We start from the raw sequence: 25,989 nt of genomic DNA, 5'->3' as shown, positions 1-25,989 counted from the left end.
GTTTCAGCTGTACTAACAGTTGTGCTCTCAGTTGTTGTGGCTGGTGTTTTTGTTTCAGCTGTACTAACAGTTGTGCTCTCAGTTGTTGTGACTGGTGTAGTTGTTTCAGCTGTACTAACAGTTGTGCTCTCAGATGTTGTTGCTGGTGTCGTTGTTTCACCTGTACTAACAGTTGTGCTCTCAGTTGTTGTGACTGGTGTCGTTGTTTCAGCTGTACTAATAGTTGTGCTCTCAGTTGTTGTGGCTGGTGTAGTTGTTTCAGCTGTACTAACAGTTGTGCTCTCAGTTGTACTAACAGTTGTGCTCTCAGTTGTTGTGACTGGTGTAGTTGTTTCAGATGTACTAACAGTTGTGCTCTCAGATGTTGTGGCTGGTGTCGTTGTTTCACCTGTACTAACAGTTGTGCTCTCAGTTGTTGTGACTGGTGTCGTTGTTTCAGCTGTACTAATAGTTGTGCTCTCAGTTGTTGTGACTGGTGTAGTTGTTTCAGTTGTACTAACTGTTGTGCTCACAGTTGTTGTGGCTGGTGTAGTTGTTTCAGCTGTACTAACAGTTGTGCTCTCAGTTGTACTAACAGTTGTGCTCTCAGTTGCTTTGGCTGGTGTAGTTGTTTCAGCTGTACTAACAGTTGTGCTCTCAGTTGTTGTGGCTGGTGTAGTTGTTTTAGTTCTACTAACAGTTGTTCTTTCAGTTGTTGTGGCTGGTGTTGTTGATTCAGTTGTACTAACAGTTGTGCTCTCAGTTGTTGTGGCTGGTGTTGTTGATTCAGTTGTACTAACAGTTGTGCTCTCAGTTGTTGTGGCTGGTGTAGTTGTTTCAGTTGTACTAACAGATGTGCTCTCAGTTCTTGTTACTGGTGTAGTTGTTTCAGTTGTACTAACAGTTGTGCTCTCAGTTGTTGTGGCTGGTGTAGTTGTTTCAGTTGTACTAACAGTTGTGCTCTCAGTTGTTGTGACTGGTGTATTTGTCTCAGTTGTACTAACAGTTGTGCTTTCAGTTGTTGTGACTGGTGTAGTTGTTTCAGCTGTACTAACAGTTGTGCTCTCAGTTGTTGTGGCTGGTGTTTTTGTTTCAGCTGTACTAACAGTTGTGCTCTCAGTTGTTGTGACTGGTGTAGTTGTTTCAGCTGTACTAACAGTTGTGCTCTCAGATGTTGTTGCTGGTGTCGTTGTTTCACCTGTACTAACAGTTGTGCTCTCAGTTGTTGTGACTGGTGTCGTTGTTTCAGCTGTACTAATAGTTGTGCTCTCAGTTGTTGTGGCTGGTGTAGTTGTTTCAGCTGTACTAACAGTTGTGCTCTCAGTTGTACTAACAGTTGTGCTCTCAGTTGTTGTGACTGGTGTAGTTGTTTCAGATGTACTAACAGTTGTGCTCTCAGATGTTGTGGCTGGTGTCGTTGTTTCACCTGTACTAACAGTTGTGCTCTCAGTTGTTGTGACTGGTGTCGTTGTTTCAGCTGTACTAATAGTTGTGCTCTCAGTTGTTGTGACTGGTGTAGTTGTTTCAGTTGTACTAACTGTTGTGCTCACAGTTGTTGTGGCTGGTGTAGTTGTTTCAGCTGTACTAACAGTTGTGCTCTCAGTTGTACTAACAGTTGTGCTCTCAGTTGCTTTGGCTGGTGTAGTTGTTTCAGCTGTACTAACAGTTGTGCTCTCAGTTGTTGTGACTGGTGTAATTGTTTCAGTTGTACTAACACTTGTGCTCTCAGTTGTTGTGGCTGGTGTTTTTGTTTCAGCTGTACTAACAGTTGTGCTCTCAGTTGTTGTGGCTGGTGTAGTTGTTTCAGCTGTACTAACAGTTGTGCTCTCAGTTGTTGTGACTGGTGTAGTTGTTTCAGCTGTACTAACAGTTGTGCTCTCAGATGTTGTGGCTGGTGTCGTTGTTTTACCTGTACTAACAGTTGTGCTCTCAGTTGTTGTGACTGGTGTCGTTGTTTCAGCTGTACTAATAGTTGTGCTCTCAGTTGTTGTGGCTGGTGTAGTTGTTTCAGCTGTACTAACAGTTGTGCTCTCAGTTGTACTAACAGTTGTGCTCTCAGTTGTTGTGACTGGTGTAGTTGTTTCAGCTGTACTAACAGTTGTGCTCTCAGATGTTGTGGCTGGTGTCGTTGTTTCACCTGTACTAACAGTTGTGCTCTCAGTTGTTGTGACTGGTGTCGTTGTTTCAGCTGTACTAATAGTTGTGCTCTCAGTTGTTGTGGCTGGTGTAGTTGTTTCAGTTGTACTGACAGTTGTGCTCTCAGTTGTTGTGACTGGTGCAGTTGTTTCAGCTGTACTAACAGTTGTGCTCTCAGTTGTTGTGACTGGTGTTGTTGTTTCAGCTGTACTAACAGTTGTGCTCTCAGTTGTTGTGGCTGGTGTAGTTGTTTCAGTTGTACTAACAGTTGTGCTCTCAGTTGTTGTGGCTGGTGTAGTTGTTTTAGTTCTACTAACAGTTGTTCTTTCAGTTGTTGTGGCTGGTGTTGTTGATTCAGTTGTACTAACAGTTGTGCTCTCAGTTGTTGTGGCTGGTGTTGTTGATTCAGTTGTACTAACAGTTGTGCTCTCAGTTGTTGTGGCTGGTGTAGTTGTTTCAGTTGTAATATCATTTGTGCTCTCAATTCTTGTGACTGGTGTAGTTGTTTCAGTTGTACTAACAGTTGTGCTCTCAGTTGTTGTGGCTGGTGTAGTTGTTTCAGCTGTACTAACAGTTGTGCTCTCTGTTGATGTAGCTGGTGTAGTTGTTTCAGCTGTACTAACAGTTGTGCTCTCAGTTGTTGTGGCTGGTGTAGTTGTGTCAGTTGTACTAACAGTTGAGCTCTCAGTTGTTGTGGCTGGTGTAGTTGTGTCAGTTGTACTAACAGTTGAGCTCTCAGTTGTTGTGGCTGGTGTAGTTGTTTCAGCTGTACTAAGAGCTGTGCTCTCAGTTGTTGTGGCTGGTGTAGTTGTTTCAGTTGTACTAACAGTTGTGGTCTCAGTTGATGTGGCTGGTGTACTTGTTTCAGTTGTACTAACAGTTGTGCTCTCAGTTGATGTGGCTGGTGTAGTTGTTTCAGTTGTACTAACAGTTGTGCTCTCAGTTGATGTGGCTGGTGTAGTTGTTTCAGCTGTACTAACAGTTGTGCTCTCAGTTGTTGTGGCTGGTGTAGTTGTTTCAGCTGTACTAACAGTTGTGCTCTCAGTTGTTGTGGCTGGTGTAGTTGTTTTAGTTCTACTAACAGTTGTTCTTTCAGTTGTTTTGGCTGGTGTTGTTGATTCAGTTGTACTAACAGTTGTGCTCTCAGTTGTTGTGGCTGGTGTTGTTGATTCAGTTGTACTAACAGTTGTGCTCTCAGTTGTTGTGGCTGGTGTAGTTGTTTCAGTTGTACTAACAGATGTGCTCTCAGTTCTTGTTACTGGTGTAGTTGTTTCAGTTGTACTAACAGTTGTGCTCTCAGTTGTTGTGGCTGGTGTAGTTGTTTCAGTTGTACTAACAGTTGTGCTCTCAGTTGTTGTGACTGGTGTATTTGTCTCAGTTGTACTAACAGTTGTGCTTTCAGTTGTTGTGACTGGTGTAGTTGTTTCAGCTGTACTAACAGTTGTGCTCTCAGTTGTTGTGGCTGGTGTTTTTGTTTCAGCTGTACTAACAGTTGTGCTCTCAGTTGTTGTGACTGGTGTAGTTGTTTCAGCTGTACTAACAGTTGTGCTCTCAGATGTTGTTGCTGGTGTCGTTGTTTCACCTGTACTAACAGTTGTGCTCTCAGTTGTTGTGACTGGTGTCGTTGTTTCAGCTGTACTAATAGTTGTGCTCTCAGTTGTTGTGGCTGGTGTAGTTGTTTCAGCTGTACTAACAGTTGTGCTCTCAGTTGTACTAACAGTTGTGCTCTCAGTTGTTGTGACTGGTGTAGTTGTTTCAGATGTACTAACAGTTGTGCTCTCAGATGTTGTGGCTGGTGTCGTTGTTTCACCTGTACTAACAGTTGTGTTCTCAGTTGTTGTGACTGGTGTCGTTGTTTCAGCTGTACTAATAGTTGTGCTCTCAGTTGTTGTGACTGGTGTAGTTGTTTCAGTTGTACTAACTGTTGTGCTCACAGTTGTTGTGGCTGGTGTAGTTGTTTCAGCTGTACTAACAGTTGTGCTCTCAGTTGTACTAACAGTTGTGCTCTCAGTTGCTTTGGCTGGTGTAGTTGTTTCAGCTGTACTAACAGTTGTGCTCTCAGTTGTTGTGACTGGTGTAGTTGTTTCAGTTGTACTAACACTTGTGCTCTCAGTTGTTGTGGCTGGTGTTTTTGTTTCAGCTGTACTAACAGTTGTGCTCTCAGTTGTTGTGGCTGGTGTAGTTGTTTCAGCTGTACTAACAGTTGTGCTCTCAGTTGTTGTGACTGGTGTAGTTGTTTCAGCTGTACTAACAGTTGTGCTCTCAGATGTTGTGGCTGGTGTCGTTGTTTTACCTGTACTAACAGTTGTGCTCTCAGTTGTTGTGACTGGTGTCGTTGTTTCAGCTGTACTAATAGTTGTGCTCTCAGTTGTTGTGGCTGGTGTAGTTGTTTCAGCTGTACTAACAGTTGTGCTCTCAGTTGTACTAACAGTTGTGCTCTCAGTTGTTGTGACTGGTGTAGTTGTTTCAGCTGTACTAACAGTTGTGCTCTCAGATGTTGTGGCTGGTGTCGTTGTTTCACCTGTACTAACAGTTGTGCTCTCAGTTGTTGTGACTGGTGTCGTTGTTTCAGCTGTACTAATAGTTGTGCTCTCAGTTGTTGTGGCTGGTGTAGTTGTTTCAGTTGTACTAACAGTTGTGCTCTCAGTTGATGTGGCTGGTGTACTTGTTTCAGTTGTACTAACAGTTGTGCTCTCAGTTGATGTGGCTGGTGTAGTTGTTTCAGTTGTACTAACAGTTGTGCTCTCAGTTGATGTGGCTGGTGTAGTTGTTTCAGCTGTACTAACAGTTGTGCTCTCAGTTGTTGTGGCTGGTGTTGTTGTTTCAGTTGTACTAACAGTTGTGCTCTCAGTTGTTGTGGCTGGTGTAGTTGTTTTAGTTCTACTAACAGTTGTTCTTTCAGTTGTTGTGGCTGGTGTTGTTGATTCAGTTGTACTAACAGTTGTGCTCTCAGTTGTTGTGGCTGGTGTTGTTGATTCAGTTGTACTATCAGTTGTGCTCTCAGTTGTTGTGGCTGGTGTAGTTGTTTCAGTTGTAATATCATTTGTGCTCTCAATTCTTGTGACTGGTGTAGTTGTTTCAGTTGTACTAACAGTTGTGCTCTCAGTTGTTGTGGCTGGTGTAGTTGTTTCAGCTGTACTAACAGTTGTGCTCTCTGTTGATGTAGCTGGTGTAGTTGTTTCAGCTGTACTAACAGTTGTGCTTTCAGTTGTTGTGACTGGTGTAGTTGTTTCAGCTGTACTAACAGTTGTGCTCTCAGTTGTTGTGGCTGGTGTAGTTGTTTTAGTTCTACTAACAGTTGTTCTTTCAGTTGTTGTGGCTGGTGTTGTTGATTCAGTTGTACTAACAGTTGTGCTCTCAGTTGTTGTGGCTGGTGTTGTTGATTCAGTTGTACTAACAGTTGTGCTCTCAGTTGTTGTGGCTGGTGTAGTTGTTTCAGTTGTACTAACAGATGTGCTCTCAGTTCTTGTTACTGGTGTAGTTGTTTCAGTTGTACTAACAGTTGTGCTCTCAGTTGTTGTGGCTGGTGTAGTTGTTTCAGTTGTACTAACAGTTGTGCTCTCAGTTGTTGTGACTGGTGTATTTGTCTCAGTTGTACTAACAGTTGTGCTTTCAGTTGTTGTGACTGGTGTAGTTGTTTCAGCTGTACTAACAGTTGTGCTCTCAGTTGTTGTGGCTGGTGTTTTTGTTTCAGCTGTACTAACAGTTGTGCTCTCAGTTGTTGTGACTGGTGTAGTTGTTTCAGCTGTACTAACAGTTGTGCTCTCAGATGTTGTTGCTGGTGTCGTTGTTTCACCTGTACTAACAGTTGTGCTCTCAGTTGTTGTGACTGGTGTCGTTGTTTCAGCTGTACTAATAGTTGTGCTCTCAGTTGTTGTGGCTGGTGTAGTTGTTTCAGCTGTACTAACAGTTGTGCTCTCAGTTGTACTAACAGTTGTGCTCTCAGTTGTTGTGACTGGTGTAGTTGTTTCAGATGTACTAACAGTTGTGCTCTCAGATGTTGTGGCTGGTGTCGTTGTTTCACCTGTACTAACAGTTGTGCTCTCAGTTGTTGTGACTGGTGTCGTTGTTTCAGCTGTACTAATAGTTGTGCTCTCAGTTGTTGTGACTGGTGTAGTTGTTTCAGTTGTACTAACTGTTGTGCTCACAGTTGTTGTGGCTGGTGTAGTTGTTTCAGCTGTACTAACAGTTGTGCTCTCAGTTGTACTAACAGTTGTGCTCTCAGTTGCTTTGGCTGGTGTAGTTGTTTCAGCTGTACTAACAGTTGTGCTCTCAGTTGTTGTGGCTGGTGTAGTTGTTTTAGTTCTACTAACAGTTGTTCTTTCAGTTGTTGTGGCTGGTGTTGTTGATTCAGTTGTACTAACAGTTGTGCTCTCAGTTGTTGTGGCTGGTGTTGTTGATTCAGTTGTACTAACAGTTGTGCTCTCAGTTGTTGTGGCTGGTGTAGTTGTTTCAGTTGTACTAACAGATGTGCTCTCAGTTCTTGTTACTGGTGTAGTTGTTTCAGTTGTACTAACAGTTGTGCTCTCAGTTGTTGTGGCTGGTGTAGTTGTTTCAGTTGTACTAACAGTTGTGCTCTCAGTTGTTGTGACTGGTGTATTTGTCTCAGTTGTACTAACAGTTGTGCTTTCAGTTGTTGTGACTGGTGTAGTTGTTTCAGCTGTACTAACAGTTGTGCTCTCAGTTGTTGTGGCTGGTGTTTTTGTTTCAGCTGTACTAACAGTTGTGCTCTCAGTTGTTGTGACTGGTGTAGTTGTTTCAGCTGTACTAACAGTTGTGCTCTCAGATGTTGTTGCTGGTGTCGTTGTTTCACCTGTACTAACAGTTGTGCTCTCAGTTGTTGTGACTGGTGTCGTTGTTTCAGCTGTACTAATAGTTGTGCTCTCAGTTGTTGTGGCTGGTGTAGTTGTTTCAGCTGTACTAACAGTTGTGCTCTCAGTTGTACTAACAGTTGTGCTCTCAGTTGTTGTGACTGGTGTAGTTGTTTCAGATGTACTAACAGTTGTGCTCTCAGATGTTGTGGCTGGTGTCGTTGTTTCACCTGTACTAACAGTTGTGCTCTCAGTTGTTGTGACTGGTGTCGTTGTTTCAGCTGTACTAATAGTTGTGCTCTCAGTTGTTGTGACTGGTGTAGTTGTTTCAGTTGTACTAACTGTTGTGCTCACAGTTGTTGTGGCTGGTGTAGTTGTTTCAGCTGTACTAACAGTTGTGCTCTCAGTTGTACTAACAGTTGTGCTCTCAGTTGCTTTGGCTGGTGTAGTTGTTTCAGCTGTACTAACAGTTGTGCTCTCAGTTGTTGTGACTGGTGTAATTGTTTCAGTTGTACTAACACTTGTGCTCTCAGTTGTTGTGGCTGGTGTTTTTGTTTCAGCTGTACTAACAGTTGTGCTCTCAGTTGTTGTGGCTGGTGTAGTTGTTTCAGCTGTACTAACAGTTGTGCTCTCAGTTGTTGTGACTGGTGTAGTTGTTTCAGCTGTACTAACAGTTGTGCTCTCAGATGTTGTGGCTGGTGTCGTTGTTTTACCTGTACTAACAGTTGTGCTCTCAGTTGTTGTGACTGGTGTCGTTGTTTCAGCTGTACTAATAGTTGTGCTCTCAGTTGTTGTGGCTGGTGTAGTTGTTTCAGCTGTACTAACAGTTGTGCTCTCAGTTGTACTAACAGTTGTGCTCTCAGTTGTTGTGACTGGTGTAGTTGTTTCAGCTGTACTAACAGTTGTGCTCTCAGATGTTGTGGCTGGTGTCGTTGTTTCACCTGTACTAACAGTTGTGCTCTCAGTTGTTGTGACTGGTGTCGTTGTTTCAGCTGTACTAATAGTTGTGCTCTCAGTTGTTGTGGCTGGTGTAGTTGTTTCAGTTGTACTGACAGTTGTGCTCTCAGTTGTTGTGACTGGTGCAGTTGTTTCAGCTGTACTAACAGTTGTGCTCTCAGTTGTTGTGACTGGTGTTGTTGTTTCAGCTGTACTAACAGTTGTGCTCTCAGTTGTTGTGGCTGGTGTAGTTGTTTCAGTTGTACTAACAGTTGTGCTCTCAGTTGTTGTGGCTGGTGTAGTTGTTTTAGTTCTACTAACAGTTGTTCTTTCAGTTGTTGTGGCTGGTGTTGTTGATTCAGTTGTACTAACAGTTGTGCTCTCAGTTGTTGTGGCTGGTGTTGTTGATTCAGTTGTACTAACAGTTGTGCTCTCAGTTGTTGTGGCTGGTGTAGTTGTTTCAGTTGTAATATCATTTGTGCTCTCAATTCTTGTGACTGGTGTAGTTGTTTCAGTTGTACTAACAGTTGTGCTCTCAGTTGTTGTGGCTGGTGTAGTTGTTTCAGCTGTACTAACAGTTGTGCTCTCTGTTGATGTAGCTGGTGTAGTTGTTTCAGCTGTACTAACAGTTGTGCTCTCAGTTGTTGTGGCTGGTGTAGTTGTGTCAGTTGTACTAACAGTTGAGCTCTCAGTTGTTGTGGCTGGTGTAGTTGTGTCAGTTGTACTAACAGTTGAGCTCTCAGTTGTTGTGGCTGGTGTAGTTGTTTCAGCTGTACTAAGAGCTGTGCTCTCAGTTGTTGTGGCTGGTGTAGTTGTTTCAGTTGTACTAACAGTTGTGGTCTCAGTTGATGTGGCTGGTGTACTTGTTTCAGTTGTACTAACAGTTGTGCTCTCAGTTGATGTGGCTGGTGTAGTTGTTTCAGTTGTACTAACAGTTGTGCTCTCAGTTGATGTGGCTGGTGTAGTTGTTTCAGCTGTACTAACAGTTGTGCTCTCAGTTGTTGTGGCTGGTGTAGTTGTTTCAGCTGTACTAACAGTTGTGCTCTCAGTTGTTGTGGCTGGTGTAGTTGTTTTAGTTCTACTAACAGTTGTTCTTTCAGTTGTTTTGGCTGGTGTTGTTGATTCAGTTGTACTAACAGTTGTGCTCTCAGTTGTTGTGGCTGGTGTTGTTGATTCAGTTGTACTAACAGTTGTGCTCTCAGTTGTTGTGGCTGGTGTAGTTGTTTCAGTTGTACTAACAGATGTGCTCTCAGTTCTTGTTACTGGTGTAGTTGTTTCAGTTGTACTAACAGTTGTGCTCTCAGTTGTTGTGGCTGGTGTAGTTGTTTCAGTTGTACTAACAGTTGTGCTCTCAGTTGTTGTGACTGGTGTATTTGTCTCAGTTGTACTAACAGTTGTGCTTTCAGTTGTTGTGACTGGTGTAGTTGTTTCAGCTGTACTAACAGTTGTGCTCTCAGTTGTTGTGGCTGGTGTTTTTGTTTCAGCTGTACTAACAGTTGTGCTCTCAGTTGTTGTGACTGGTGTAGTTGTTTCAGCTGTACTAACAGTTGTGCTCTCAGATGTTGTTGCTGGTGTCGTTGTTTCACCTGTACTAACAGTTGTGCTCTCAGTTGTTGTGACTGGTGTCGTTGTTTCAGCTGTACTAATAGTTGTGCTCTCAGTTGTTGTGGCTGGTGTAGTTGTTTCAGCTGTACTAACAGTTGTGCTCTCAGTTGTACTAACAGTTGTGCTCTCAGTTGTTGTGACTGGTGTAGTTGTTTCAGATGTACTAACAGTTGTGCTCTCAGATGTTGTGGCTGGTGTCGTTGTTTCACCTGTACTAACAGTTGTGTTCTCAGTTGTTGTGACTGGTGTCGTTGTTTCAGCTGTACTAATAGTTGTGCTCTCAGTTGTTGTGACTGGTGTAGTTGTTTCAGTTGTACTAACTGTTGTGCTCACAGTTGTTGTGGCTGGTGTAGTTGTTTCAGCTGTACTAACAGTTGTGCTCTCAGTTGTACTAACAGTTGTGCTCTCAGTTGCTTTGGCTGGTGTAGTTGTTTCAGCTGTACTAACAGTTGTGCTCTCAGTTGTTGTGACTGGTGTAGTTGTTTCAGTTGTACTAACACTTGTGCTCTCAGTTGTTGTGGCTGGTGTTTTTGTTTCAGCTGTACTAACAGTTGTGCTCTCAGTTGTTGTGGCTGGTGTAGTTGTTTCAGCTGTACTAACAGTTGTGCTCTCAGTTGTTGTGACTGGTGTAGTTGTTTCAGCTGTACTAACAGTTGTGCTCTCAGATGTTGTGGCTGGTGTCGTTGTTTTACCTGTACTAACAGTTGTGCTCTCAGTTGTTGTGACTGGTGTCGTTGTTTCAGCTGTACTAATAGTTGTGCTCTCAGTTGTTGTGGCTGGTGTAGTTGTTTCAGCTGTACTAACAGTTGTGCTCTCAGTTGTACTAACAGTTGTGCTCTCAGTTGTTGTGACTGGTGTAGTTGTTTCAGCTGTACTAACAGTTGTGCTCTCAGATGTTGTGGCTGGTGTCGTTGTTTCACCTGTACTAACAGTTGTGCTCTCAGTTGTTGTGACTGGTGTCGTTGTTTCAGCTGTACTAATAGTTGTGCTCTCAGTTGTTGTGGCTGGTGTAGTTGTTTCAGTTGTACTAACAGTTGTGCTCTCAGTTGATGTGGCTGGTGTACTTGTTTCAGTTGTACTAACAGTTGTGCTCTCAGTTGATGTGGCTGGTGTAGTTGTTTCAGTTGTACTAACAGTTGTGCTCTCAGTTGATGTGGCTGGTGTAGTTGTTTCAGCTGTACTAACAGTTGTGCTCTCAGTTGTTGTGGCTGGTGTTGTTGTTTCAGTTGTACTAACAGTTGTGCTCTCAGTTGTTGTGGCTGGTGTAGTTGTTTTAGTTCTACTAACAGTTGTTCTTTCAGTTGTTGTGGCTGGTGTTGTTGATTCAGTTGTACTAACAGTTGTGCTCTCAGTTGTTGTGGCTGGTGTTGTTGATTCAGTTGTACTATCAGTTGTGCTCTCAGTTGTTGTGGCTGGTGTAGTTGTTTCAGTTGTAATATCATTTGTGCTCTCAATTCTTGTGACTGGTGTAGTTGTTTCAGTTGTACTAACAGTTGTGCTCTCAGTTGTTGTGGCTGGTGTAGTTGTTTCAGCTGTACTAACAGTTGTGCTCTCTGTTGATGTAGCTGGTGTAGTTGTTTCAGCTGTACTAACAGTTGTGCTTTCAGTTGTTGTGACTGGTGTAGTTGTTTCAGCTGTACTAACAGTTGTGCTCTCAGTTGTTGTGGCTGGTGTAGTTGTTTTAGTTCTACTAACAGTTGTTCTTTCAGTTGTTGTGGCTGGTGTTGTTGATTCAGTTGTACTAACAGTTGTGCTCTCAGTTGTTGTGGCTGGTGTTGTTGATTCAGTTGTACTAACAGTTGTGCTCTCAGTTGTTGTGGCTGGTGTAGTTGTTTCAGTTGTACTAACAGATGTGCTCTCAGTTCTTGTTACTGGTGTAGTTGTTTCAGTTGTACTAACAGTTGTGCTCTCAGTTGTTGTGGCTGGTGTAGTTGTTTCAGTTGTACTAACAGTTGTGCTCTCAGTTGTTGTGACTGGTGTATTTGTCTCAGTTGTACTAACAGTTGTGCTTTCAGTTGTTGTGACTGGTGTAGTTGTTTCAGCTGTACTAACAGTTGTGCTCTCAGTTGTTGTGGCTGGTGTTTTTGTTTCAGCTGTACTAACAGTTGTGCTCTCAGTTGTTGTGACTGGTGTAGTTGTTTCAGCTGTACTAACAGTTGTGCTCTCAGATGTTGTTGCTGGTGTCGTTGTTTCACCTGTACTAACAGTTGTGCTCTCAGTTGTTGTGACTGGTGTCGTTGTTTCAGCTGTACTAATAGTTGTGCTCTCAGTTGTTGTGGCTGGTGTAGTTGTTTCAGCTGTACTAACAGTTGTGCTCTCAGTTGTACTAACAGTTGTGCTCTCAGTTGTTGTGACTGGTGTAGTTGTTTCAGATGTACTAACAGTTGTGCTCTCAGATGTTGTGGCTGGTGTCGTTGTTTCACCTGTACTAACAGTTGTGCTCTCAGTTGTTGTGACTGGTGTCGTTGTTTCAGCTGTACTAATAGTTGTGCTCTCAGTTGTTGTGACTGGTGTAGTTGTTTCAGTTGTACTAACTGTTGTGCTCACAGTTGTTGTGGCTGGTGTAGTTGTTTCAGCTGTACTAACAGTTGTGCTCTCAGTTGTACTAACAGTTGTGCTCTCAGTTGCTTTGGCTGGTGTAGTTGTTTCAGCTGTACTAACAGTTGTGCTCTCAGTTGTTGTGACTGGTGTAGTTGTTTCAGTTGTACTAACACTTGTGCTCTCAGTTGTTGTGGCTGGTGTTTTTGTTTCAGCTGTACTAACAGTTGTGCTCTCAGTTGTTGTGGCTGGTGTAGTTGTTTCAGCTGTACTAACAGTTGTGCTCTCAGTTGTTGTGACTGGTGTAGTTGTTTCAGCTGTACTAACAGTTGTGCTCTCAGATGTTGTGGCTGGTGTCGTTGTTTTACCTGTACTAACAGTTGTGCTCTCAGTTGTTGTGACTGGTGTCGTTGTTTCAGCTGTACTAATAGTTGTGCTCTCAGTTGTTGTGGCTGGTGTAGTTGTTTCAGCTGTACTAACAGTTGTGCTCTCAGTTGTACTAACAGTTGTGCTCTCAGTTGTTGTGACTGGTGTAGTTGTTTCAGCTGTACTAACAGTTGTGCTCTCAGATGTTGTGGCTGGTGTCGTTGTTTCACCTGTACTAACAGTTGTGCTCTCAGTTGTTGTGACTGGTGTCGTTGTTTCAGCTGTACTAATAGTTGTGCTCTCAGTTGTTGTGGCTGGTGTAGTTGTTTCAGTTGTACTGACAGTTGTGCTCTCAGTTGTTGTGACTGGTGCAGTTGTTTCAGCTGTACTAACAGTTGTGCTCTCAGTTGTTGTGACTGGTGTTGTTGTTTCAGCTGTACTAACAGTTGTGCTCTCAGTTGTTGTGGCTGGTGTAGTTGTTTCAGTTGTACTAACAGTTGTGCTCTCAGTTGTTGTGGCTGGTGTAGTTGTTTTAGTTCTACTAACAGTTGTTCTTTCAGTTGTTGTGGCTGGTGTTGTTGATTCAGTTGTACTAACAGTTGTGCTCTCAGTTGTTGTGGCTGGTGTTGTTGATTCAGTTGTACTAACAGTTGTGCTCTCAGTTGTTGTGGCTGGTGTAAATGTTTCAGTTGTAATATCATTTGTGCTCTCAATTCTTGTGACTGGTGTAGTTGTTTCAGTTGTACTAACAGTTGTGCTCTCAGTTGTTGTGGCTGGTGTAGTTGTTTCAGCTGTACTAACAGTTGTGCTCTCTGTTGATGTAGCTGGTGTAGTTGTTTCAGCTGTACTAACAGTTGTGCTCTCAGTTGTTGTGGCTGGTGTAGTTGTGTCAGTTGTACTAACAGTTGAGCTCTCAGTTGTTGTGGCTGGTGTAGTTGTTTCAGCTGTACTAAGAGCTGTGCTCTCAGTTGTTGTGGCTGGTGTAGTTGTTTCAGTTGTACTAACTGTTGTGCTCTCAGTTGATGTGGCTGGTGTACTTGTTTCAGTTGTACTAACAGTTGTGCTCTCAGTTGATGTGGCTGGTGTAGTTGTTTCAGTTGTACTAACAGTTGTGCTCTCAGTTGATGTGGCTGGTGTAGTTGTTTCAGTTGTACTAACAGTTGTGCTCTCAGTTGTTGTGGTTGGTGTAGTTGTTTCAGTTGTACTAACAGTCGTGCTTTCAGTTGTTGTGGCTGGTGTAGTTGTTTCAGTTGTACTAGCAATTGTGCTCTCAAATTCAGTAGTCAATGTTGTTTGTGACTCTGTTGTAGAATCTGCTGCACTAGTGGTGGATGATGCATCAATATTTGTTGTGGCTGTTGAGTATTCTGTTGTTGGTTCAGCAGTAGAGGATGTTACCATTGTATATTCTGACACAGGAAAAAAATAACAGTTTAGATGGAACTTGTGACAGCACTGACAAAAGAAAGAAGTTGTATGAAGATTGTTTTTTTTTTTAAGAATACTTGTGTAAGTCATTATTAATTTCCAAATAATTTTAAGTTCAGCTAAAACTATCTTTGATTTAACACTTTGTTTTAACTGTACACTTTCTCACACACACACACACACACACACACACACACATATATATATATATATATATATGTATATATATAGATAGATAGATATATAGATAGATAAAGAGAGAGAGAGAGAGAGAGAGAGAGAGAGAGAGAGAGAGAGAGAGAGAGAGAGAGAGAGAGAGAGAGAGAGAGAGAGAGAGAGAGAGAGAGAGATTATTTAGACAATTTGCTTTTATGTGTTGTCAGACCTACCTGTACCATTAACGTCAACTGAATTAGAAGTTATGTTCAGGGCATTGGCAGTTGCTGTGTCATTCAATAATGCAGAAGCAATTTCTGTATTTGATGGCACATCCAGTGTAGCGTCGAAAGTGAGTTCTGTTGTGGTTTTGACTGACCCCTTGCTGGAATAATTTTTTTAGAAACACTGTCATTTGGAAACCTTTCTTATTATCCCCACCTGATGTATTAATCGCATGCTCTTGGCACTGCATATTAAATAAGCACACATAGGCAGTGTATATAAAATATGCAGCATTAAAATATAATGTATTTACCTGAATAGTAGGACGGATACTCTTAGGAAGGAGCGATATTTATTGTAGATGGCTTTAAACTGTAAAAAAAATACAGGCAGTTACAATAAACACTTATGAATAGGCTATGCATGATAAAAATGCAATGTTTGTAATTAAATATAATTGCTGTTTATTCACTCCATGATTATATAGTGAACAGAGTATGTGGGGTTTCACTCACATATTGCTGAACAAGCTGAGCCCTATTTTTAAAAGCATCAGACTTTGAATCACTGAGATCATCTGTAAATTCAGCTTCAGAGCGGAACACCAGAATTATTTGTACTACAGCGAGAGTTGTTGTTGGTGCTGGTGTAGTTGACTGAAGCGTACTGACAGTTGTGCTCTCAGTTGTTGTGGCTGGTGTAGTTGTTTTCGCTGTACTAACAATTGTGCTCTCAGTTGTTGTGGCTGGTGTAGTTGTGTCAGTTGTACTAGCAGTTCTGCTCTCAGTTGTTGTGGCTGGTGTAGTTGTTTCAGTTGTACTAACAGATGTGCTCTCAGTTGTTATGGCTGGTGTAGTTGTTTCAGCTGTACTAACAGTTGTGCTCTCAGTTGTTGTGGCTGGTGTAGTTGTTTCAGTTGTACTAACAGTTGTGCTCTCAGTTGTTGTGGCTGGTGTAGTTGTTTCAGCTGTACTAACAGTTGTACTAACTGTTGTGCTCTCAGTTGTTGTGACTGGTGTAGTTGTTTCAGTTGTACTAACAGTTGTGCTCTCAGTTGTTGTGGCTGGTGTAGTTGTTTCAGTTGTACTAACTATTGTGCTTTCAGTTGTTGTGGCTGGTGTAGTTGTGTCAGTTGTACTAACAGTTCTGCTCTCAGTTGTTGTGGCTGGTGTAGTTGTTTCAGTTGTACTAACAGTTGTGCTCTCAGTTGTTGTGGCTGGTGTAGTTGTTTCAGCTGTACTAACAGTTGTACTAACCGTTGTGCTCTCAGTTGTTGTGGCTGGTGTAGTTGTTTCAGTTGTACTAACAGTTGCACTAACTGTTGTGCTCTCAGTTGTTGTGGCTGGTGTAGTTTTGTCAGTTGTACTAACAGTTTTGCTCTCAGTTGTTGTGGCTGGTGTAGCTGTTTCAGTTGTACTAACAGTTGTGCTCTCAGTTGTTGTGGCCTGTGTAGTTGTTTCAGTTGTACTAACAGTTGTGCTTTCAGTTGTTGTGGCTGGTGTAGTTGTTTCAGCTGTACTAACTGTTGTGCTCTCAGTTGTTGTGGCTGGTGTAGTTGTTTCAGCTGTACTAACAGTTGTGCTCTCAGTTGTTGTGACTGGTGTAGTTGTTTCAGTTGTACTAACTGTTGTGCTCACAGTTGTTGTGGCTGGTGTAGTTGTTTCAGCTGTACTTACAGTTGTGCTCTCAGTTGTACTAACAGTTGTGCTCTCAGTTGTTTTGGCTGGTGTAGTTGTTTCAGCTGTACTAACAGTTGTGCTCTCAGTTGTTGTGACTGGTGTAGTTGTTTCAGTTGTACTAACACTTGTGCTCTCAGTTGTTGTGGCTGCTGTAGTTGTTTCAGTTGTACTAACAGTTGTGCTCTCAGTTGTTGTGACTGGTGTAGTTGTCTCAGTTGTACTAACAGCTGTGCTCTCAGTTGTTGTGGCTGGTGTAGTTGTCTCAGTTGTACTAACAGATGTGCTGTCAGTTCTTCTGACTGGTGTAGTTGTTTCAGTTGTACTAACAGTTGTGCTCTCAGTTGTTGTGGCTGGTGTAGTTGTTTCAGTTGTACTAACAGTTGTGCTCTCAGTTGTTCTGACTGGTGTAGTTGTCTCAGTTGTACTAACAGTTCTGCTTTCGGTTGTTGTGACTGGTGTAGATGTTTCAGCTGTACTAACAGTTGTGCTCTCAGTTGTTGTGGCTGGTGTTGTTGTTTCAGTTGTACTAACAGTTGTGCTGTCAGTTTTTGTGGCTGGTGTAGTTGTTCCAGTTGTACTAACAGTTGTGCTCTCAGTTGTTGTGGCTGGTGTAGTTGTTTCAGCTGTACTAAGAGCTGTGCTCTCAGTTGTTGTGGCTGGTGTTGTTGATTCAGTTGTACTAACAGTTGTGCTCTCAGTTGTTGTGGCTGATTTAGTTGTTTCAGTTGTACTAACAGTTGTGCTCTCAGTTGTTGTGGCTGGTGTAGTTGTTTCAGTTGTAATATCATTTGTGCTCTCAGTTGTTGTGACTGGTGTAGTTGTTTCAGTTGTACTAACAGTTGTGCTCTCGGTTGTTGTGGCTGGTGTACTTGTTTCAGCTGTACTAACAGTTGTGCTCTCAGTTGATGTACCTGGTGTAGTTGTTTCAGCTGTACTAACAGTTGTGCTCTCAGATGTTGTGGCTGGTGTTGTTGTTTCAGCTGTACTAACAGTTGTGCTCTCAGTTGTTGTGGCTGGTGTAGTTGTTTCAGTTGTACTAATAGTTGTGCTCTCAGTTGTTGTGGCTGGTGTAGTTGTCTCAGTTGTAGTAACAGTTGTGCTCTCAGTTGTTGTGGATGGTGTAGTTGTTTCAGTTGTACTAACAGTTGTGCTCTCAGTTGTTGTGACTGGTGTATTTGTCTCAGTTGTACTAACAGTTGTGCTTTCAGTTGTTGTGACTGGTGTAGTTGTTTCAGCTGTACTAACAGTTGTGCTCTCAGATGTTGTGGCTGGTGTTGTTGTTTCAGCTGTACTAACAGTTGTGCTCTCAGTTGTTGTGGCTGGTGTAGTTGTTTCAGTTGTACTAATAGTTGTGCTCTCAGTTGTTGTGGCTGGTGTAGTTGTCTCAGTTGTAGTAACAGTTGTGCTCTCAGTTGTTGTGGATGGTGTAGTTGTTTCAGTTGTACTAACAGTTGTGCTCTCAGTTGTTGTGACTGGTGTATTTGTCTCAGTTGTACTAACAGTTGTGCGCTCAGTTGTTGTGACTGGTGTAGTTGTTTCAGCTGTACTAACAGTTGTGCTCTCAGTTGTTGTGACTGGTGTTGTTGTTTCAGCTGTACTAACAGTTGTGCTCTCAGTTGTTGTGGCTGGTGTAGTTGTTTCAGTTGTACTAACAGTTGTGCTCTCAGTTGTTGTGACTGGTGTAGTTGTTTTAGTTGTACTAACAGTTGTGCTCTCAGTTGCTGTGGCTGGTGTAGTTGTTTCAGTTGTACTAACAGTTGTTCTTTCAATTGTTGTGGCTGGTGTTGTTGATTCAGTTGTACTAACAGTTGTGCTCTCAGTTGTTGTGGCTGATTTAGTTGTTTCAGTTGTACTAACAGTTGTGCTTTCAGTTGTTGTGGCTGTTGTAGTTGTTTCAGTTGTAATATCATTTGTGCTCTCATTTGTTGTGACTGGTGTAGTTGTTTCAGTTGTACTAACAGTTGTGCTCTCAGTTGTTGTGGCTGGTGTAGTTGTTTCAGCTATACTAACAGTTGTGCTCTCAGTTGATGTAGCTGGTGTAGTTGTTTCAGTTGTACTAACAGATGTGCTCTCAGTTGTTGTGACTGGTGAAGTTGTCTCAGTTGTAGTAACAGTTGTGCTCTCAGTTGTTGTGGCTGGTGTAGTTGTCTCAGTTGTAATAACAGTTGTGCTCTCAGTTGTTGTGACTGGTGTAGTTGTCTCAGTTGTACTAACAGTTGTGCTCTCAGTTGTTGTGACTGGTGTAGTTGTCTCAGTTGTAGTAACAATTGTGCTCTCAGTTGTTGTGGCTGGTGTAGTTTTTTCAGTTGTACTAACAGTTGTGCTCTCAGTTGTTGTGACTGGTGTAGTTGTCTCAGTTGTACTAACAGTTGTGCTTTCAGTTGTTGTGGCTGGTGTTGTTGATTCAGTTGTACTAACAGTTGTGCTCTCAGTTGTTGTGGCTGGTGTTGTTGATTCAGTTGTACTAACAGTTGTGCTTTCAGTTGTTGTGCCTGGTGTTGTTGATTCAGTTGTACTAACAGTTGTGCTCTCAGTTGTTGTGGCTGGTGTAGTTGTTTCAGTTGTACTAACAGTTGTGCTCTCAGTTGTTGTGACTGGTGTAGTTGTCTCAGTTGTAGTAACAGTTGTGCTCTCAGTTGTTGTGGCTGGTGTAGTTGTTTCAGCTGTACTAACAGTTGTGCTCTCAGTTGTTGTGACTGGTGTAGTTGTTTCACCTGTACTAACAGTTGTGCTCTCAGTTGTTGTGACTGGTGTTGTTGTTTTAGCTGTACTAACAGTTGTGCTCTCAGTTGTTGTGGCTGGTGTTGTTGATTCAGTTGTACTAACAGTTGTGCTTTCAGTTGTTGTGCCTGGTGTTGTTGATTCAGTTGTACTAACAGTTGTGCTCTCAGTTGTTGTGGCTGGTGTAGTTGTTTCAGTTGTACTAACAGTTGTGCTCTCAGTTGTTGTGACTGGTGTAGTTGTCTCAGTTGTAGTAACAGTTGTGCTCTCAGTTGTTGTGGCTGGTGTAGTTGTTTCAGCTGTACTAACAGTTGTGCTCTCAGATGTTGTGGCTGGTGTAGTTGTTTCACCTGTACTAACAGTTGTGCTCTCAGTTGTTGTGACTGGTGTTGTTGTTTTAGCTGTACTAACAGTTGTGCTCTCAGTTGTTGTGGCTGGTGTAGTTGTTTCAGTTGTACTAACAGTTGTGCTCTCAGTTGTTGTGACTGGTGTAGTTGTTTCAGCTGTACTAACTGTTGTGCTCTCAGTTGTTGTGGCTGGTGTAGTTGTTTCAGCTGTACTAACAGTTGTGCGCTCAGTTGTTGTGACTGGTGTAGTTGTTTCAGTTGTACTAACTGTTGTGCTCACAGTTGTTGTGGCTGGTGTAGTTGTTTCAGCTGTACTAACAGTTGTGCTCTCAGTTGTACTAACAGTTGTGCTCTCAGTTGTTTTGGCTGGTGTAGTTGTTTCAGCTGTACTAACAGTTGTGCTCTCAGTTGTAGTGACTGGTGTAGTTGTTTCAGTTGTACTAACACTTGTGCTCTCAGTTGTTGTGGCTGCTGTAGTTGTTTCAGTTGTACTAACAGTTGTGCTCTCAGTTGTTGTGGCTGGTGTAGTTGTCTCAGTTGTACTAACAGCTGTGCTCTCAGTTGTTGTGGCTGGTGTAGTTGTCTCAGTTGTACTAAAAGTTGTTCTTTCAATTGTTGTGGCTGGTGTTGTTGATTCAGTTGTACTAACAGTTGTGCTCTCAGTTGTTGTGGCTGATTTAGTTGTTTCAGTTGTACTAACAGTTGTGCTTTCAGTTGTTGTGGCTGGTGTAGTTGTTTCAGTTGTAATATAATTTGTGCTCTCAGTTGTTGTGACTGGTGTAGTTGTTTCAGTTGTACTAACAGTTGTGCTCTCGGTTGTTGTGGCTGGTGTACTTGTTTCAGCTGTACTAACAGTTGTGCTCTCAGTTGATGTACCTGGTGTAGTTGTTTCAGCTGTACTAACAGTTGTGCTCTCAGATGTTGTGGCTGGTGTTGTTGTTTCAGCTGTACTAACAGTTGTGCTCTCAGTTGTTGTGGCTGGTGTAGTTTTGTCAGTTGTACTAACAGTTTTGCTCTCAGTTGTTGTGGCTGGTGTAGTTGTTTCAGTTGTACTAACAGTTGTACTTTCAGTTGTTGTGGCTGGTGTAGTTGTTTCAGCTGTACTAACTGTTGTGCTCTCAGTTGTTGTGGCTGGTGTAGTTGTTTCAGCTGTACTAACAGTTGTGCTCTCAGTTGTTGTGACTGGTGTAGTTGTTTCAGTTGTACTAACTGTTGTGCTCACAGTTGTTGTGGCTGGTGTAGTTGTTTCAGCTGTACTAACAGTTGTGCTCTCAGTTGTACTAACAGTTGTGCTCTCAGTTGTTGTGGCTGGTGTAGTTGTTTCAGCTGTACTAACAGTTGTGCTATCAGTTGTTGTGACTGGTGTAGTTGTTTCAGTTGTACTAACACTTGTGCTCTCAGTTGTTGTGGCTGCTGTAGTTGTTTCAGTTGTACTAACAGTTGTGCTCTCAGTTGTTGTGACTGGTGTAGTTGTCTCAGTTGTACTAACAGTTGTGCCCTCAGTTGTTGTGGCTGGTGTAGTTGTTTCAGTTGTACTAACAATTGTGCTTTCAGTTGTCGTGGCTGGTGTAGTTGTTTCAGTTGTAATATCATTTGTGCTCTCAGTTGTTGTGACTGGTGTAGTTGTCTCAGTTGTAGCAACAGTTGTGCTCTCAGTTGTTGTGGCTGGTGTAGTTGTTTCAGTTGTACTAACAGTTGTGCTCTCAGTTGTTGTGACTGGTGTAGTTGTTTCAGCTGTACTAACAGTTGTGCTCTCAAATGTTGTGGCTGGTGTAGTTGTTTCACCTGTCCTAACAGTTGTGCTCTCAGTTGTTGTGACTTGTGTTGTTGTTTCAGCTGTACTAACAGTTGTGCTCTCAGTTGTTGTGACTGGTGCAGTTGTTTCAGCTGTACTAACAGTTGTGCTCTCAGTTCTTGTGACTGGTGTTGTTGTTTCAGCTGTACTAACAGTTGTGCTCTCAGTTGTTGTGGCTGGTGTAGTTGTTTCAGCTATACTAACAGTTGTGCTCTCAGTTGATGTAGCTGGTGTAGTTGTCTCAGTTGTACTAACAGCTGTGCTCTCAGTTGTTGTGGCTGGTGTAGTTGTCTCAGTTGTACTAACAGATGTGCTCTCAGTTGTTGTGGCTGGTGTAGTTGTTTCAGCTGTACTAACAGTTGTGCTCTCAGTTGATGTAGCTGGTGTAGTTGTTTCAGCTGTACTAACAGTTGTGCTCTCAGTTGTTGTGGCTGGTGTAGTTGTTTCAGATGTACTAACAGATGTGCTCTCAGTTCTTGTGACTGGTGTAGTTGTTTCAGTTGTACTAACAGTTGTGCTCTCAGTTGTTGTGGCTGGTGTAGTTGTTTCAGTTGTACTAACAGTTGTGCTCTCAGTTGTTATGACTGGTGTAGTTGTCTCAGTTGTACTAACAGTTGTGCTCTCAGTTGTTGTGGCTGGTGTTGTTGTTTCAGTTGTACTAACAGTTGTGCTGTCAGTTTTTGTGGCTGGTGTAGTTGTTCCAGTTGTACTAACAGTTGTGCTCTCAGTTGTTGTGGCTGGTGTAGTTGTTTCAGCTGTACTAAGAGCTGTGCTCTCAGTTGTTGTGGCTGGTGTTGTTGATTCAGTTGTACTAACAGTTGTGCTCTCAGTTGTTGTGGCTGATTTAGTTGTTTCAGTTGTACTAACAGTTGTGCTCTCAGTTGTTGTGGCTGGTGTAGTTGTTTCAGTTGTAATATCATTTGTGCTCTCAGTTGTTGTGACTGGTGTAGTTGTTTCAGTTGTACTAACAGTTGTGCTCTCGGTTGTTGTGGCTGGTGTACTTGTTTCAGCTGTACTAACAGTTGTGCTCTCAGTTGATGTACCTGGTGTAGTTGTTTCAGCTGTACTAACAGTTGTGCTCTCAGATGTTGTGGCTGGTGTTGTTGTTTCAGCTGTACTAACAGTTGTGCTCTCAGTTGTTGTGACTGGTGTAGTTGTTTCAGTTGTACTAACTGTTGTGCTCACAGTTGTTGTGGCTGGTGTAGTTGTTTCAGCTGTACTAACAGTTGTGCTCTCAGTTGTACTAACAGTTGTGCTCTCAGTTGTTGTGGCTGGTGTAGTTGTTTCAGCTGTACTAACAGTTGTGCTCTCAGTTGTTGTGGCTGGTGTAGTTGTTTCAGCTATACTAACAGTTGTGCTCTCAGTTGATGTAGCTGGTGTAGTTGTTTCAGTTGTACTAACAGATGTGCTCTCAGTTGTTGTGACTGGTGTAGTTGTCTCAGTTGTAGTAACAGTTGTGCTCTCAGTTGTTGTGGCTGGTGTAGTTGTCTCAGTTGTAATAACAGTTGTGCTCTCAGTTGTTGTGACTGGTGTAGTTGTCTCAGTTGTACTAACAGTTGTGCTCTCAGTTGTTGTGACTGGTGTAGTTGTCTCAGTTGTAGTAACAATTGTGCTCTCAGTTGTTGTGGCTGGTGTAGTTGTTTCAGTTGTACTAACAGTTGTGCTCTCAGTTGTTGTGACTGGTGTAGTTGTTTCAGCTGTACTAACAGTTGTGCTCTCAGATGTTGTGGCTGGTGTAGTTGTTTCACCTGTACTAACAGTTGTGCTCTCAGTTGTTGTGACTGGTGTTGTTGTTTTAGCTGTACTAACAGTTGTGCTCTCAGTTGTTGTGGCTGGTGTAGTTGTTTCAGTTGTACTAACAGTTGTGCTCTCAGTTGTTGTGACTGGTGTAGTTGTTTCAGCTGTACTAACTGTTGTGCTCTCAGTTGTTGTGGCTGGTGTAGTTGTTTCAGCTGTACTAACAGTTGTGCTCTCAGTTGTTGTGACTGGTGTAGTTGTTTCAGTTGTACTAACTGTTGTGCTCACAGTTGTTGTGGCTGGTGTAGTTGTTTCAGCTGTACTAACAGTTGTGCTCTCAGTTGTACTAACAGTTGTGCTCTCAGTTGTTTTGGCTGGTGTAGTTGTTTCAGCTGTACTAACAGTTGTGCTCTCAGTTGTAGTGACTGGTGTAGTTGTTTCAGTTGTACTAACACTTGTGCTCTCAGTTGTTGTGGCTGCTGTAGTTGTTTCAGTTGTACTAACAGTTGTGCTCTCAGTTGTTGTGGCTGGTGTAGTTGTCTCAGTTGTACTAACAGCTGTGCTCTCAGTTGTTGTGGCTGGTGTAGTTGTCTCAGTTGTACTAAAAGTTGTTCTTTCAATTGTTGTGGCTGGTGTTGTTGATTCAGTTGTACTAACAGTTGTGCTCTCAGTTGTTGTGGCTGATTTAGTTGTTTCAGTTGTACTAACAGTTGTGCTTTCAGTTGTTGTGGCTGGTGTAGTTGTTTCAGTTGTAATATAATTTGTGCTCTCAGTTGTTGTGACTGGTGTAGTTGTTTCAGTTGTACTAACAGTTGTGCTCTCGGTTGTTGTGGCTGGTGTACTTGTTTCAGCTGTACTAACAGTTGTGCTCTCAGTTGATGTACCTGGTGTAGTTGTTTCAGCTGTACTAACAGTTGTGCTCTCAGATGTTGTGGCTGGTGTTGTTGTTTCAGCTGTACTAACAGTTGTGCTCTCAGTTGTTGTGGCTGGTGTAGTTTTGTCAGTTGTACTAACAGTTTTGCTCTCAGTTGTTGTGGCTGGTGTAGTTGTTTCAGTTGTACTAACAGTTGTACTTTCAGTTGTTGTGGCTGGTGTAGTTGTTTCAGCTGTACTAACTGTTGTGCTCTCAGTTGTTGTGGCTGGTGTAGTTGTTTCAGCTGTACTAACAGTTGTGCTCTCAGTTGTTGTGACTGGTGTAGTTGTTTCAGTTGTACTAACTGTTGTGCTCACAGTTGTTGTGGCTGGTGTAGTTGTTTCAGCTGTACTAACAGTTGTGCTCTCAGTTGTACTAACAGTTGTGCTCTCAGTTGTTGTGGCTGGTGTAGTTGTTTCAGCTGTACTAACAGTTGTGCTATCAGTTGTTGTGACTGGTGTAGTTGTTTCAGTTGTACTAACACTTGTGCTCTCAGTTGTTGTGGCTGCTGTAGTTGTTTCAGTTGTACTAACAGTTGTGCTCTCAGTTGTTGTGACTGGTGTAGTTGTCTCAGTTGTAGCAACAGTTGTGCTCTCAGTTGTTGTGGCTGGTGTAGTTGTTTCAGTTGTACTAACAGTTGTGCTCTCAGTTGTTGTGACTGGTGTAGTTGTTTCAGCTGTACTAACAGTTGTGCTCTCAAATGTTGTGGCTGGTGTAGTTGTTTCACCTGTCCTAACAGTTGTGCTCTCAGTTGTTGTGACTTGTGTTGTTGTTTCAGCTGAACTAACAGTTGTGCTCTCAGTTGTTGTGACTGGTGCAGTTGTTTCAGCTGTACTAACAGTTGTGCTCTCAGTTCTTGTGACTGGTGTTGTTGTTTCAGCTGTACTAACAGTTGTGCTCTCAGTTCTTGTGACTGGTGTTGTTGTTTCAGCTGTACTAACAGTTGTGCTCTCAGTTGTTGTGGCTGGTGTAGTTGTTTCAGCTATACTAACAGTTGTGCTCTCAGTTGATGTAGCTGGTGTAGTTGTCTCAGTTGTACTAACAGCTGTGCTCTCAGTTGTTGTGGCTGGTGTAGTTGTTTCAGCTGTACTAACAGTTGTGCTCTCAGTTGTTGTGGCTGGTGTAGTTGTTTCAGTTGTACTAACAGTTGTGCTCTCAGTTGTTGTGACTGGTGTAGTTGTTTCAGCTGTACTAACTGTTGTGCTCTCAGTTGTTGTGGCTGGTGTAGTTGTTTCAGCTGTACTAACAGTTGTGCTCTCAGTTGTTGTGACTGGTGTAGTTGTTTCAGTTGTACTAACTGTTGTGCTCACAGTTGTTGTGGCTGGTGTAGTTGTTTCAGCTGTACTAACAGTTGTGCTCTCAGTTGTACTAACAGTTGTGCTCTCAGTTGTTTTGGCTGGTGTAGTTGTTTCAGCTGTACTAACAGTTGTGCTCTCAGTTGTAGTGACTGGTGTAGTTGTTTCAGTTGTACTAACACTTGTGCTCTCAGTTGTTGTGGCTGCTGTAGTTGTTTCAGTTGTACTAACAGTTGTGCTCTCAGTTGTTGTGGCTGGTGTAGTTGTCTCAGTTGTACTAACAGCTGTGCTCTCAGTTGTTGTGGCTGGTGTAGTTGTCTCAGTTGTACTAAAAGTTGTTCTTTCAATTGTTGTGGCTGGTGTTGTTGATTCAGTTGTACTAACAGTTGTGCTCTCAGTTGTTGTGGCTGATTTAGTTGTTTCAGTTGTACTAACAGTTGTGCTTTCAGTTGTTGTGGCTGGTGTAGTTGTTTCAGTTGTAATATAATTTGTGCTCTCAGTTGTTGTGACTGGTGTAGTTGTTTCAGTTGTACTAACAGTTGTGCTCTCGGTTGTTGTGGCTGGTGTACTTGTTTCAGCTGTACTAACAGTTGTGCTCTCAGTTGATGTACCTGGTGTAGTTGTTTCAGCTGTACTAACAGTTGTGCTCTCAGATGTTGTGGCTGGTGTTGTTGTTTCAGCTGTACTAACAGTTGTGCTCTCAGTTGTTGTGGCTGGTGTAGTTTTGTCAGTTGTACTAACAGTTTTGCTCTCAGTTGTTGTGGCTGGTGTAGTTGTTTCAGTTGTACTAACAGTTGTACTTTCAGTTGTTGTGGCTGGTGTAGTTGTTTCAGCTGTACTAACTGTTGTGCTCTCAGTTGTTGTGGCTGGTGTAGTTGTTTCAGCTGTACTAACAGTTGTGCTCTCAGTTGTTGTGACTGGTGTAGTTGTTTCAGTTGTACTAACTGTTGTGCTCACAGTTGTTGTGGCTGGTGTAGTTGTTTCAGCTGTACTAACAGTTGTGCTCTCAGTTGTACTAACAGTTGTGCTCTCAGTTGTTGTGGCTGGTGTAGTTGTTTCAGCTGTACTAACAGTTGTGCTATCAGTTGTTGTGACTGGTGTAGTTGTTTCAGTTGTACTAACACTTGTGCTCTCAGTTGTTGTGGCTGCTGTAGTTGTTTCAGTTGTACTAACAGTTGTGCTCTCAGTTGTTGTGACTGGTGTAGTTGTCTCAGTTGTAGCAACAGTTGTGCTCTCAGTTGTTGTGGCTGGTGTAGTTGTTTCAGTTGTACTAACAGTTGTGCTCTCAGTTGTTGTGACTGGTGTAGTTGTTTCAGCTGTAC

Source organism: Scardinius erythrophthalmus (genome assembly GCF_964197995.2).
Source record: "Scardinius erythrophthalmus genome assembly, chromosome: 3".
In the NCBI taxonomy this organism is placed as follows: Eukaryota; Metazoa; Chordata; class Actinopteri; order Cypriniformes; family Leuciscidae; genus Scardinius; species Scardinius erythrophthalmus.
The sequence above is the reverse complement of the archived record's forward strand: the minus strand, read 5'-3'. Positions refer to the sequence as shown.